Source organism: Lutzomyia longipalpis, chromosome 1 (assembly GCF_024334085.1).
Source record: "Lutzomyia longipalpis isolate SR_M1_2022 chromosome 1, ASM2433408v1".
Classification (NCBI taxonomy): domain Eukaryota; kingdom Metazoa; phylum Arthropoda; class Insecta; order Diptera; family Psychodidae; genus Lutzomyia; species Lutzomyia longipalpis.
Window position 1 is genome coordinate 32,851,907 of NC_074707.1, and position 15,739 is coordinate 32,867,645.

A 15,739-nucleotide genomic window follows, 5' to 3' on the forward strand; every position below is an offset into this window, starting at 1 on the left:
AAGCAGTGGTATCAACGCAGAGTACTAGATTTCCCAGCGCTTTTCCGGGAAATGACCACGCTTATTTTGAACCTTTAATGATCCCCTACAATAATTTAAAAACCAATTTTGGTTGCATGCGGGGGACTTATCCCTTGAAGTGCGCATAACGTTCTTTCGCGATGAATTGTTGCAATTCTTTCCTACCGTTGTGGATTTAAGGGCATCATTGTTGACACAAACTTTGAATCTCTCACGCAACTTCTCCGCGTGCTAATTGATGCGGAACAAAACATTGAAACATAGACGATTCCAAGCAAGACAGGCGCTATTCCAAGCGCAACTCTGGGTAAAATTCAGGGCGATACCATCCGTACCGCCATGGCAAGAAGAATGACATTGGGAAGCACACAAGGAAGCCAAAAAGGAGAATGAGTAGAAAAGCACCGAAGATCGACGAAGCTCTGAGAACTTTGTTACAGATGCAAGAAGACCGGACATTTAATTGCTCAGTACCCAAAAATCAGCGAATCTTAAGTAAATAATTCCAATGAATTCCGAGGAGAGATGAAGATGATTAAATTAAATTTCTTGGAGATACGAAACAAAGTAGATGAAATCAATAAAAGAATCTTAAGCCTACTGAGTGTAGATCAATGTGAGATAGAATAAAGAAATTACAGAAAAGTATTATTATTTATTCGAGGTTTAATTAGATGTTTTTTCAAAACAAATTTAAAAAGATAACTTTAAGTTTACAGGAAAAAGTGAAATACAGATCGCAAGGTAAGCCTGCTAAATAGATTGGAGAATAATTTCTTTGTCTTTTTAGAGAATGGCCATACAACGAGGAAGCAACAAAGAAATGTGAAGGATTTAAAAATGTACTGGTAAGCTGACCAAGCTTACGAGAGCTGTGTTTCTTTCAGTGTACCAATTTTGTGAGAGCAAACTGGATTGCGAATTAATTTAAATACGCGCAAAGTCGGGAAAAGTAGAAAAGTCATACGCTAATAAATCTTTAGAAGGCCATATCTCGAGAACGGATCCATAGATTTTCATAAATTTTTTTTTGTTTGAAAGGTCTTGAAGTCAGCTATAACATATCGAAAAATGAAAAAAAATTATGTCGCCATTTTCGAAAAATTCGAGTTCGAAATTTTCGAAAACTTTGTTTTTGACTTTAGCGCCTCTTGCGGTCATTTCTCGAAGTTGCAATGTTCTAGACATTTGTAGGGTTTCTCGAAACCTTTCATTTGCGCTTGAGTTGATCAAGATCGGACTTGTAGAACCCGAGATATGACATGCCAACTTTGGAAGGCTATATCTCGAGAACGGATCCATAGATTTTCTTCATTTTTGGCATGACGCTAGATAATATGGTCAGCTACAACATATCAAAAAATGAAAAAAATTTATGTCGTCGTTTTCGAGATATTCATCGAAAACTCATCGAAAATTTTGTTTTTGATTTTTGGCCCTCTAGCGGTCACTTTTGAAACTTCGTATGTTCTAAAGAGTTGTAGGGTTTGTTGAGATCTTTCATTTGACCCCGGGTTGATCAAAATCGGTCAAGCCGTTTTCGAGTTATGGTCGATTTTCGATGAAAAATTGTGGCGGCCATATTGACTAAACGGCTTGACCGATTTTCGAAAATGAGGTATCGTTGGAAAGGTCTTGATGGGCCCTACAACATATCAAAATTTCAGATTTTTAGCTATAATAGCGGCTGAGATATAGCGAAAACAAAATTTTGAGGTTATTCAAAATGGCGGACGGGGGGGTGGGGGGGTGGATTTGACCTCATAATCGGACGTCTTCCAGTCGATATTTAAACTTTGCCGTTTACCGCAAGTCTCTATCTATTACCGTTCTCTCGCAAATTAGCGTTGTACTCCGGCCGGCCGGCCGGACGGCCGGCCGGCCGGAAAAAATTTTTTTTTGGCGCATACGTTTTTTGGAATGTGGGGACCCTAATTCGTGCTCATCCCAAGTTTGAGCCCGATCTGACGACTTTCGATTTTGCTCGGTACACAAAAGCTGTGTCTGAAAGAAACACAGCTAATATCAAATATTATATGCTCCGCTCAGACACAAGCTAGAAGTAATGAAGGAAGGGAATCTCAAGCGTAGGACAGGAATTGAGGACTGGATAGATATTAAGGAAGGCTATGTGCCAAAGTCAAGCAATGGCTGTGTGCCGCTTGAAAGCTGAGTGCGCTAAACCAAGGATTCAATATCAAGTAGATGCAATGAAGAAAAGCAACCTGAAGTGTATAAAAGGAATTAAGAACTGGATAGAAGGAAGAAAATCACTGGCCAAGTCGAGAGCCGAAGCAAGAAGACTTCGTCTTCACCTGCTGAGCCCCAGGCTTAGTTGCTTCACAGAGTTCATAGTACTATGTGTACTCGATCATGGAAAAAGGCAAAAGATTAAAGAACACAAGATGACAATGATGAAATATAACGAAAGAATAAGGACACTGGATTGACCATTCACTTCATCAATGAGGACATTGATCATATCAGGAAGGCCGAGATGTAGAACAATGCTAGGTGCCCCGGTAGAGAAACCCTTCTACCGTATATAATGTTGAGCTATGGCACTATGTGTGTCTAGGGTTGGACTGCTCTGGGTGAAAGAGTGAGATGAGTCGTTAGCTCTATGCCGCTCATCAGGCACTCATAGGTTCAGTAGCCCACTGTTGCTCGTCCGATTCAGTTCGGGACCCGTTAGCTCTTCAAATAAGGGTAGTTATTAGCCCATGTAGGAATATCGTCCTACATCTTTTTTCTTATTTGTTTATAGAATAGGAAAAATCTTATGGCTGAGGAATTTTAAGAAAAACAAATATTTTTGACAGAATCGATTGAAATATTCTCAAACAAAATCAATAATCTCAAAAGAGCCTTAAAATGCATAAACTCCTTTAAATGCAACATATTGCAAAGAATTCATGAACAATTTGTACATATTTTTATGCTTTTCACTGTCTTCATATCAAATTACGTGATTTATCCTCCCCTGCATTTCAATTGAACTCATGAAGAAAAGTATTTATACCTACTTGTGGGGAATTTTTCGTGTCTGTTGGTGAGATAAAAGACAACACTCTGCTGTTAAAAAAAATGTTTCTATGCGAAGAAAATACCAGAAATGTCTGTTTTAGCTGTGTTTCTTTCAGACACAGCTTTTGTGTACCGAGCAAAATCGAAAGTCGTCAGATCGGGCTCAAACTTGGGATGAGCACGAATTAGGGTCCCCACATTCCAAAAAACGTATGCGCCAAAAAAAATTTTTTTCCGGCCGGCCGTCCGGCCGGCCGGCCGGCCGTCCGTCCGTGGTTCAACTTGAAATTGCAAGAGAACGGTAATAGATAGAGACTTGCGGTAAACGGCAAAGTTTAAAAGTCGACTGGAAGACGTCCGATTATGACGTCAAATTTTACCCCCCACCCCCCCGTCCGCCATTTTGAATAACCTCAAAATTTTGTTTTCGCTATATCTCAGCCCCTGTAATAGCTAAAAATCTGAAATTTTTATATGTTGTAGGGGCCATCAAGAGCTTTCCAACGATACCTTATTTTCGAAAATCGGTCAAGCCGTTTAGTCAATATGGCCGCCACAATTTTTCATCGAAAATCGACCATAACTCGAAAACGGCTTGACCGATTTTGATCAACCCGGGGTCAAATGAAAGATCTCAACAAACCCTACAACTCTCTAGAACATCAGAAGTTTCAAAAGTGACCGCTAGAGGGCCAAAAATCAAAAACAAAATTTTCGATTACTTTTCGATGAATATCTCGAAAACGCCATTATCGATTTGCTTCATTTTTTGATATGTTATAGCTGACCATATTATCTAGCTCCATGCCAAAAATGAAGAAAATCTATGTCGCCGTTCTCGAGATATAGCCTTCCAAAGTTGGCATGTCATATCTCGGATTCTACAAGTCCGATTTTGATCAACTCAAGCGCAAATGAAAGGTTTCGTGAAACCCTACAAATGTCTAGAACATTGCAACTTCGAGAAATGACCACGAGAGGCACTAAAGTCAAAATCAAAATTTTCGAAAATTTCGAACTCGAATATTTCGAAAATGCCATTATCGATTTGCTTCATATTTTAATATGTTATAGTTGAGGTTAAGACCTTTCCAACGATAGATCAAACTCGAAAATCTATGGAGCCGTTCCCGAGATATGGCGTTTTAAATATTTCTTGGGGGATGACTTTTCAACTTTTCCCGACTTTGCGCGTATTTAAATTAATTTGCGTTATAGTTTGCTCTCACAAAATTGGTACACTGAAAGAAACACAGCTCTCGTAAGCTTGGTCAGCTTACCAGTACATTTTTGGGTGTGAGAATTGTAAAAAGGTGCGAGAAAGGTGGAAAATAGAATGAGGGGATAAGACCACACGCCAAGGAATTCCACATTTAATTCACAGGTGTTTCATTTAGATAAATGCTTAACGCAAAATTCATCCATTAAAGTTTCAGGTGCATGGCAAAGAAGGGAGGCCTCTCTCCGCACTGTGTCTGTGCGGTGCACCCATTTACAATCAAAAACTCCCAAAAAACACTTGAATAAATGCTCGAGACTGCGGTCAGATTGGCTCTAAAGTTTACTCCCCTATATGGAGAATTTTGTTGGAAATTTTAACGCCAAATATGTGCAGAGTAATTAAACGTAAAATATTTGCACATGAGCTTAGACAAACGTGGTTGAAGTGAGTAAATGCTGTACATTTATAGTAAATTATATTGCACGGAATATGTACGGTGTGTGCTATCACTTAAATATGAGGACACATCATCCCTCCGACATCTTTAAGCTCCCCTTGGCAACACCCTCCGCAGTACAGCTTCAATTTCTTCCGATTTCAGCATTAGTTTCCCCGAATTTCCTGCCTCCTCGTTATTTCTTACTTGGAAAACGTATACGCTTGTGTGCCCACGTCTGACGAGATGAAATTCCCCAAATTCGCCTTTCGGTTCACCCGCTGGGGACCATCATCATTTCCCCATGCGAGGTAGCTTCCCGCCCCCCTTCCCTTCCGCCTATCCAATAGATATTTCTTGGGATGACTATACCAACCTACACCCCATCTCCTCGCCGAAAAGACAGCGCGGAGATGTCTGCCTCCAACACGCGTCCAAGTACTTCATCCTGGGAATTAAATTCCATTTCGAAAGACAAACACTGACGTCTCTCTATTGGATTATATGAAAAATTTGTACATAACACACCGTAAAACTTTACATGGTGTGCAGCAGAGAAATATATATTTGAGGTGCTTTTCAATCATTTGTAACGATTTGGTTCAGAAGGTTTCGAGGGTTGTGCTTTTTTTGGGTGTTAGTGGGTTGAATTGATTCGAATCAATATAGCGATTGATTGAAATAAATTTAATACAGCCAGAAGAAAAGTTGAAAAGTTCCACCAGAGCTTGTTTTTCTTTTAACATTCTATATTTTCAATTCACTTTGGTAATCCCTGGAGATATTTTGAGATTTGAGTCAGCAAATCTCATTAATGAGATTATTTTATCTCTAGAGGAAGAATGTTTGTGAACTCTGTTCTATCCTTTCTGCTCATCTGCGTGAAAATGAGAAGAAACTCTAAAGAGATTTTTTTAGAAATTTTAGAAATTTAGCAATGAAATTCAGAAAAAGGAAAACGTAGCTAGAAACTCATTTGGGCTTTTTCCCTACCAGACATTAAAAATTTTTAACGCAAATGCCCTTTATGGAAGGTATCCTTTTATAATGGAAATATTTCCCTTTAAATTAATTGTCGCTTGCAGGTATGATTTTCCGGATTTTCCCCTTTGAAGTGACACTTTAGAGGACATGCGAGAGAAATTATCAAAAGTGGTCTGATACATTTGGACCGGTACAGCCTAATACACCTAAAAGCCCTAAAGTGGGGTGATGATGCTTTGCAACTAGAGCATTAATGCAGGCAAGGGTGAGACTTGTAGTGAAGGTGACAGTCACTACAGGTTGTGATTAACCTTTGAACTTTATTTTGAAAGTTATTTAAAATTTCAAAAGAATCCTTTCCCCAAAATCTTTCTATTCATTATCCTCGCTTTCACTCACTCAGTACTAGGACTCTTTGAATACAAAGTCTCGCATGGTATGTAATGTAGTAATGGAGACTACAGGTATGTGCATAATATGTAGTAATGAGGATAATTTCCTATGAACAGACCCCCTAGAGCCAAAGCAATCAATCACATTGGAATGCAACCGTGAACATTTGGTACACCTACTCCCAGAACTAATACAAATATTTTGGAATCATGCAAAATGTATGGGTGAATTTAGGTGATTAACCGATGAAAAGCTCGGAACTTAAAGTCGGGAAATATTTGATCAACCGGACATTGATACATCTGTGTGTTTGAACAAGCCACAATGGAGGAGGAAACATCGCCCTCGGGGATGTGTTTGTGATTTAGAATTCACTTCCTGATCTCACCGCAAATGCCTCCACACACCACCAATGTCTGCTGTTCAGAGGGACAAATTCAAATGCAGCCTCCCTCTTTTACCATCCTTGGACATTTTAACAAATCGAATGCAGCCACCCATAAATACACGTCCCGAGTAGCCCATTCACCACTCCCCAATTTGGTGGTGAATAATTAAAATTATTTATTCTATTAATTATTTGCACCACTCCAATCCGGCATAGCTACTCTCTAGAGTGTGGTCCTAAATTGTAACACTCTAACCATGGAACAGGAAACACCAAATCCAGAAATAGACGCTACATATTCCCATTGTTAAAGTACCTGCATTGTTTAAACTTTGAGCAGCTAAAACTTTTTTGATTTAAAGAAGAACTCTGTTATTGAAAAGCAAATACGATTTTCCGATTTTTCCTTAACTTTAAAAGTCTCAAACAACAAAAAGGAACCTTTTATAAAAAAAAAATTTAAACGAAAATATTTACCCCATTTACACCATTCCTCGTTATTGCGTAATACGTGCGTAAAGTTGTAAATACTCTGGAAAAAAGAAAGAAAAGTTAAAATTAATTTTATTGTTTTATATTTAATTGTTATTTTTTAATGCTAAGAGTTGTATTATAATTCAATATTTTTAAACTTCAAAGATAAAAGTAAGGGAACGCGTAAAAAGTAAGACATTTACGTAAGCAGATAAATTTTCTTATAGAACTCCTTTCTTTAGAATATTATATAAAAATATTATCAGATTATGTTTTTTTACGTTTTTACATTTCCACTTAAGTATCATAAACTAAAGATCTTATTACATAAAGAACATAACCTCAAAATACAATTCTGTAAAGAACGTTTCTCTTCAATGGTGTAAAATAAAAAACCATTTTAAAAAATCTTAGGGTACAGTCAGGTCAAAAATAACCTAAAAGTCATTTTAAGTGGAAAAATAATTTCAAAATAATGTTACGTAATAAAACATAACCTTAAAATACAGTTTACGTAGAGAACGCAACCGCAAGTAGCCGAAAAACTTCACGTCTAAGTTCCAAGTGCTTCCCTCAGTTAGAACGATTAAGAAAATATGCTCTTTATCTCTCATTCTAATTCATGTAAAATATTCAACATCATGTTCTTGAAAATCTTGAAATTTGAAGACGGTAAGGCGTAAAAAAATATCTTTCGCTTGTTACGCTCACTCCATCTTACGCCTTTCCCCTAAACTTTTTTTTTGTGAATTCCCCTTTATTGTGTTTTGCAATTAACTATCTTGTGAGAAATTATTTCTCAATCAAGCTGTTTACAGATTCCCAAAGTTCCACCAAGCATAAATTCTACATGAAGTAAAGTAAAATTTACCACCGAATGAAACTTCTCGAATCCTGCAGCAAAGAAGATTGATGATTTTTTGTCCCCTCTGTGGAATTAACTCATTTGTGGAGGAAAATAGCACATAAATAAAATGCTCGCAAATTGTCTTAAAGCTTTTCGAAGCAATTTCTCAAACACTGTACCTTCTATTTTGTGAATTAGCTTATAGACAGTATCTTCTGCGCCGCAACATAAATTACTACCACATGACTGCGCCTCAATGATACAAACTTGTATGAATGCCGTCGACATTCAATTGTGTCATATTTTCAGCATAATATGCATATAGTACGGAGGAATAATGCTTTCTGGTAGAGGAAACTTTTCACCTGCGTCTTCCTGCCTATACAATGGGGTTGGAAGTTGAAGGGGAATTTGAATATTCGCCAGAGAGAGGGTTAGCAGCACTACATACCATCGCTAAATTCCAACCAAGCTCCTCTCCAGTTAACTGGTCAAGAAAATACGATTATATGATTTGCCGAATATTTAGTAGGGTGGGGGTGGAAATATATTTAATTAGTGATACCTATGCTTTACTTTATGGAATTTGCATATTTCTAATTCAACAAAATTCTAGGGAGGATTTTAGAAAATTTGTTAGGTAGATATGAATAGAATGTAGACAATAGATAAGTTTATGTTGAAATGGCAGAGGTGTAGTGAGTTAAATTACAACGCACAACATTCCCAGCCGCTGGTTCGAATCCTCCAGCGGTTTGCTGTTTAGGCTTGAATCCTTATAATTTCTTTTCCATCTCCTTTGACAAATTCTGCCTTTCAGAAGTTAAAACCGGAAGACGTTGTTCCGTATTACGTTTGCATTTCTACTTTAGAATTATTTTACATTTTTAAATGAATCCCACTTTTACCCTTTTACACAGATTAGGAAATGTAAAGATGGTTTCGCGAAACCCTTAAAATGTTTTCCTTTCTCTAAAACATAAGATATCATATAATTTAAAATCCTCCCTCTTCTAAAGAAGACAAAATTAGCAATCTCACCCCTATATCCCTTACTCAGGGGAACCAAAAGGATATTTTGAAACTTTCTTCACTCTTTAATTTTCCACAGTGATATGGAAATAAATTAAAATGAAACGCGTAGAAGGAAATGCAGACGTACGCGCAATTCTTTTCTCTATCATGCGTTTCTTCTTTCCTGACTTTATTTGAACAGTTAAAATATTGATGGAATATTAAATGAGAAACGAATATCAAGGGAATTTATTTTCGGGGAATATTATGTATGAAAATTCCAAAGGATATACCTTCATTTTGACGATATAAGAAAGTTGCTCCCCTTTCCGTATCCTTCGGCTCTAGTTTAAAATGAGAAAAAAAATGTATCCCGCCAAGGAATCATAGAGAAAACTCCTTTGCATAACTTGTAAATTTCCTATATAAACTTTTCACATTGAGTATGTACTTTTCGTACCATTTCTTATTTCTCCTTCAATAAACCATCGTTATACTTTGGCTCTTTAGCATTTCACCATGATTTTTCATGCAGAGCCTTTGAGGATAAAGGTAAGAGTACATAACACAGTGTACTTTGGGATGGCTTTTAGAGCTGCGTTTCAAATTTCGCATTCATTCCCCGAAAAAGTAAAGTTTGCCTCTCTAACCACCCTCGGGATATGACTCACACCCCCCGTCACGCAAAAATACCATTTTCTCCTTCTAACTACTGCACTTCTACAAATCAGTTGTGGTGACACTGTTCGTTTACTTTGGCGGAATGTTGGCGTTGAAAAATTGAAAAAAAAATCCACAATGGAATTTCTGATTCATCAAAATGCAATAAATCACGCAACTGCTAAAAATATTTTGAGTTAATATTTATTTTTGTAATGAAAATTTTATGTGTCTTATCATTTTATTGCACACTGTATTGCAGTTAAGATAGAGAATTGTAAACACTTTCTTTATTTTTTTCATCACAATAGAGAATTTTTCTCAGGATTTTATTCATTTAATTTTATTTAGTTTAGGAAACACACCCACTCTCATTAGTATGAACACTGTGAGATTGAGCGTAGAGTTGAGTAAAAGATTCACATTAAAACGTAAAAGAAAGACCTAGGAAGTAAGGATGAGTAGAGAGTAGTAGGTAGATTTTTTTAATGTCTTATTTTAATGTCTTATAACTAGATTTAAATTAATTTAATTGCTTTTCCGAACTTTTAATTAGTTAGCTATGTCCTGATTCTTTCAACGAAGGAGATTATGCATGGGTCGAACATCTTTAAATAGGCTCCTTAATCCTTAACCTATTCCTTTAATTTAAAAATGAAATTTTATCATTGTAAAAAAATCTCTAAAATACATTAAATAGACCTAAAAACCCTTTCTTTTTATAACAAATCTTTTCCTAATGTACCTGATGAAGGTTCGGAAAAATCAGAAGTTTTCGAAGTTTTACAACCTCAATTGCTATCAGTGTAGCCTGATGGTTGCTGTGGATGATCAGCTGTGTGCCTGTATGCTTCATATAAGCTCGCTATATGGATTTTTCACATTACCAACCCTCATCCATGACTCTCATGAGGCGTCTCCACCCAACGAACACACCGGCTACAAGCAAAAGACTCTCTCACAGTAACACAGTGGTGGCAATTATATGTGGAAAACTGTGAGGCACATCATTAGTTTATTTTTAAGGCGAGCTCGCAGGGAGAAGATGCAATGCGTTATGCAGGTTCAACGTGATTCCTCGTTGTCTCTCTAATTGCGTGGCAAATGACATTCTCTGTACCTCCACTTCGCCACCACAAAATGCATTCAAATTATTAGCTCACAGCTTTAAGAGGGAAGCCAACATTGTAAAGCGAAAGATTATTTGCTACTAAAACATTCAAGTCTTTTGCAATTAATACAATTTCAGTAAAAGACCTATACGGATTTTAGAACATTTGTGTCATGTCCGTTTTTAATTACGCTAATTGGCGTGATTGTCCTAAATGATATTAAACAGCATATTGAATGTGTTGGATTACAAATAAAGGGAAGAGCAAAAATCAATTTGTTGAAATAAATTATGATGGTAAATCAGGCACATATGCCAATTGATGTGTCAATCAGAATTTTCAGGAAATTATTGCCTTACTTTTAATCCAAAGTGTGTGAATCTCAATAGAGCTACCCCTTTTGTCTGCAATATCTATGATTATAATGTGAAGTTCCGCCTAGAAGGCAGAGGAGTATATAAATTATTCACGAAGAAAGCTTTAGGTATACTTTCAACCGTGTAAGAGGACAAAAAAACTCCCAACAATACAACGAGCTTTTAATATAAACTCTCGAGGAAGGTGAAAAAAAATTCCAACAGTGTTTGTTTGCAAAGAATTCAGCCAATTTTTTTTCTATCCACCTTCCCGGCTAGCCATGAGCATATTTTGCAATTAACCAACAATAAAAGGATAGCTTCATATACGGTTAATAATTTTAATTTCTCTTTCAACCCTCAGGCAAAATTATTTATTTCAAAATTATCTCTCCCACGTTTGAGACTCCTCTTGGGTTGTTTTTTAATAAATTCTGCCGTTTTTTCTCTACCTCGTCTACCGGCGTGACAAAAAAAGCCCCATCGAAAGGTATCTCCCCCTTTTGTACGGGTACACCATTCCAGCAGAGAGACAAAAAGGAGCAAAGAGCCGATGATGACCCTTCTAGAGAGTCACAGACATAGCTTAACGGCTAAGAGTTTGCTACAAAAATGTCCTTTTAAGTGTTCATAATGTTGATTTTCATTTACATGCTAATTTCGGCCACAGACTTTATGTATATGGCTAATTTTTACTTGTCACACCAATTATATATTACATGAGGTTCACTCACCACCCCCCTCCTCAACATTGTTTTCCCCCCACATTAGTAAACATAGGAAATTAAGCCATTCGGCACGTGCTGTTCATTTTCACCAAATTAAGTTGAAATGTAACGATTTTCGAACTTTGAAATACAATGAAAGTCTTCAAAATAGGAATTCTTTGAAGTTTGGGTATAAGTTAAATGAATTGAAAAGAAAATTTACATTAAATTAAATTATTTAGGGATTCTAAAGGAGTTTAGTCACTGTTCTATAGGAAAATTCTTCATTCAAGGTATCAAATGGGACAGAGTAAAACTTGTAAAAATGATCAAAAACATAATAAACCACAAAAGAGACTTCCCATTTTCCACTGAAATCGTCTGAGAAAATACGGCTAAAAGTCCAAAAATGTGAATAATGACGTCATTTCTTGCATTTTTTGGTCAAATCTTTGCCTGCTTTTCTTTTCTTTTCTTCTTTTCTTGTAGATCCACTACAAAGTTAATCGTATCCTGATTGTTCCCTCGAATTAGGAATTTTTCTTTCTAAAAAATAATTTTACTGAATAATTTTCTGTTTCACGAAACAATGAAACATTGAAGCAAGTGCTTCATGCAATTAAAGAGATTGAAACACAATACTGACGTCATTACTTGCATTTTTAAACGAATTTTTTCCAGATTTTCCCAGCTGTCTCCAGTATAAAATGATTAGTCTGTTTAATTTTGCAATTAATTTTATCGATTTTCTTTTAAATTAATAAAAAATAAGATTTTCCCTCCCACCACATATTTTGCAAGAAATTGCATAACCAAACATTGTACGTATGACTATGTCAATAGATATTCTATCTCGTAAACACCCCCTTTTGCTGCAGAGCGATGTGGATTTATGATTTGTGTGACAGTGTAACATTTGCCAATGTAATCTCTTTTCATTAGGATATTGTACTTGGAGAGGAATGTGATTAAATTGATTCAACATTCTCATGAAATGCATAATTGAAAAGTGCAAGAGATATGTTGAGAAAGGCATGAGCTGTTGATAATTAAATTTTCTCACTCATCAAATGAATTTGTCAACATGCAAATACTCTGGAATTTGCGAAAATCATCCTGTGCAGTTTCATTAATCAACTAAAGGGAAAACTGTAGACGTCCTCGGAATTGATCTCAAGGATTTATCAAAGCTTTTTCCAATGGATCATCACAATTAAATTTTGCAGTAAAAGCAGGATATTTACTTGGGTATGAATTTGCATACTTTTAAATGTAAATGGGCTTCTCTTTCTTCTTTTCCTAATTACACGAAGAAGGAAAGAATCAGAATAATGCCAGAATAGTCCTGGAAAATGCCTTCATTTCCGAGGAGATTTTTTTGTAATTATTAAAATGTCTTTAAGTAATTCTGTGGAAATATTAAAACTTCAGCTGAAATTGTACTTTAATTTCAATGGCCAGCCACCCTTCCTACTTTATTGGCTTCCACGATTCTCTCTCTGTATGCTAACGGATCGAATTCATCATGCCCTGTTATTGGATATTTAAGGCAAGTAGACTGTCACCATGCAATTAATTTTAATTCAGGAGGAGAAAATAAAAACGTTCCCTTTTATTTGAATGTGAAGAGTGTGGGAGGACATCCGAAGAGAGAAATAAATTTTTCCTCAGGGTGTCACACAAACCTCACCATCCACCATCCATGGGGGAGCAAAACATTGTTTTCTGGTCGATGAGGGGGTGTGTGTGTGTATTTTAAATTTTTACTCTTACTCTGTATAGAGAGAAACTCATTTTTCCTAATTTCCATGTCAGAAACGTTTTAACTTTAATAAAATTTCCTTGAGTGCCTCCCATTGAGTTTTATCTTGTACCATGGGCCCTTCTAAGAGGGGGGTGAACTTTATTTTGTTGTTTCTAAATGTGAATGAGTACGCATTTTTTGCTCTAGTTTGCTTTTTAACCTCTTCCCAAGATCTCCCCCATCAGACAGCTCAAGACTTTTGTTTAGGCAGTGTGGGAGAGCAAAAGAAAAAAAAAGGAAGAAAGATGAAGAAGCACTCGCAGACTGTATATAGGAATGGAATGTCTAAGAAGGATTTATCACACTTTTGCCATGGATGTCTCATGTCGCGCGGGAGGAGATAAAGTGCCAACATAAGCGTGATATTGTGATAAAATGTGAATAATTATGGAGGTGGATACATTTTGTCCACTGAATTTGCGTTTTGAAGAGGAAAATGTCTGCTGTCACAGAGATTATGATGTAAAATCCCTGTGAGAGACTATCCTCCTAAAGCGATCCGTCAGTTTTAAATATGCTCATTTGCTGGCTCCCATATATATGAAAGTTCTACAGTAGTGAGCAAAATAAGCATATGACTAGAATTTTTAGAAAATTTTTAATTTTAGGATTAAAATGTAAGAAAATGCAACATAATGAGAAAAATTTAGGTTTGCACCAGTTTCCAAAGGTGTAATACAATCTTTTTCAATTTAGGAAATATCGGTTAATAGTAATGATACCTTCATCAGGACCTATTGACGTGAGTAGCATTATTCAGTCTCAAAAGTGTGCGAATCAACAAGACCCATGAATGATGAGAAAACAACGGATTTTGCATTGGAATTGCGAGAAATTGAAGCCCTAATACCAAGATTTGAACCATGGAGAGAAAATGCATTCAACAGCAATATTGACAAACACTGTGAATGGAATTTTCCACCAATATGTGGCCTCAATGATTATATGTAGAAGAAAGTTCATTACTCTTTCTTCCTCCGTTTTTTATCAGAAGATTTTTTCTCAACCAGGAATTAAAAGAGAAAACTCAATTTTTCTTCCAGAACTTTCGACTTCTTCCGGAAAAATTGAGTTTTCCTTTTTAACTCCCGGTTGAATAAAATAAAGAATCTACCGATGAAACAAGAAGAGGAGTTCACGTCAAAACATATAGCAACAGAGCATTTGAAAGAGAAAATCAATGGATTACAACTCAACATTGACCAGCAAAATGATCTTACAATTTCCACTCTGATTTCCATTAAAAACAAAGTACATTTCGAAGTTCACTGTATGCCAACAAAGTACATAGATTTGAGTTGAGTGTGCTACTCACCCATTCCCTTTGAACGTGAAATGGTTGTGATTCACCTGGCCCAGAGGTAGCATATATACGAATGTTTGCACTATCGCAAATTTTAATCTCACCCATACAGTGCACTCGTGGACAATTTATGAATAGCGGGAGGATCAATAAATCACAGTAGATATATTTGGAGAGATACTATGAATTTACATATTTATTAACTTGTGTTTTAATGCCTCATAAATGTTTATGTTGATCAAAAGATGACCACAAAATTATTTTATATTTTATTGCTCTTCGCCCATTTTGTATATTTTATTCTACTAACTGCAGTGAACAAATTGCAGTAGTTTAGAATTTTAGAACTGTCGTTAGTTCTTGGATAGAGAGTGAGAGGCAGAGAAATCCCAACTAAAAGGTGGAACATTCTTCTGAAATTTGAGGCATTTGTGTCGGTGCAATCAGCTCAAAAGGGGGCATCAAATCACCCCCTGAAAAATTTTTACGAGAGCACAAATTGAAAATTGCTCTTTGAGCATAGCCACAGCATAAAAAAAGCTGAGAATTTCATTGCCGTCTGTTCGCATGTCCATCTACTAAGATCCATCTCCCTGGCTATGGGATATTTTGATGTTGAAGTGATAAAAAGCGCTCAATCTTGGAATTCCAAACCTCAAGAGTTCTTACAAATTGTGGCGCTCAAGTCACCGGCAGTCTTCGGTTTTTTACCTCTTGTTACTCCTTCCATATCTTAAGCTTCACTAAAAGGGATTTTTGCCAATAAAAATTGAGAGCGAAATCCCCCAAAAAGACGGGGCCCACTTGTGGGCTTGTTCTTAATGAAAATACCACTTTTTTACCATCATTAAAATTCAACGTGAAATTGATGAAAAAGGTAAAAATAAAACAGAAACCTCGCACAGGTATATTGGAATTTCTCATCTCTTTTAGTGCTAACCAGTGGCGTAGCCAAAGAGGATGTTTGTATGTTAAAATAAATTTAAAAAAA

At 36.3% G+C, this 15,739-nt stretch overlaps 2 protein-coding genes across 5 annotated transcripts in view; both read right to left on the bottom strand.

Annotated features, from left to right (window-relative positions):
• The window catches only part of LOC129785943 (protein winged eye), a 140,002-nt gene that overhangs the window by 94,582 nt on the left and 29,681 nt on the right, over positions 1-15,739 (bottom strand). The gene's annotated exons all lie outside the window — the stretch shown is intronic.
• LOC129786050 (putative fatty acyl-CoA reductase CG5065) overlaps positions 1-15,739 on the bottom strand; it is an 824,046-nt gene continuing 808,307 nt past the window's right edge. Inside the window, exon 10 of the transcript XR_008750087.1 lies at positions 1-24. The gene's annotated coding sequence lies outside the window, so the exon portion shown is untranslated. The remainder of the gene's footprint in view (positions 25-15,739) is intronic.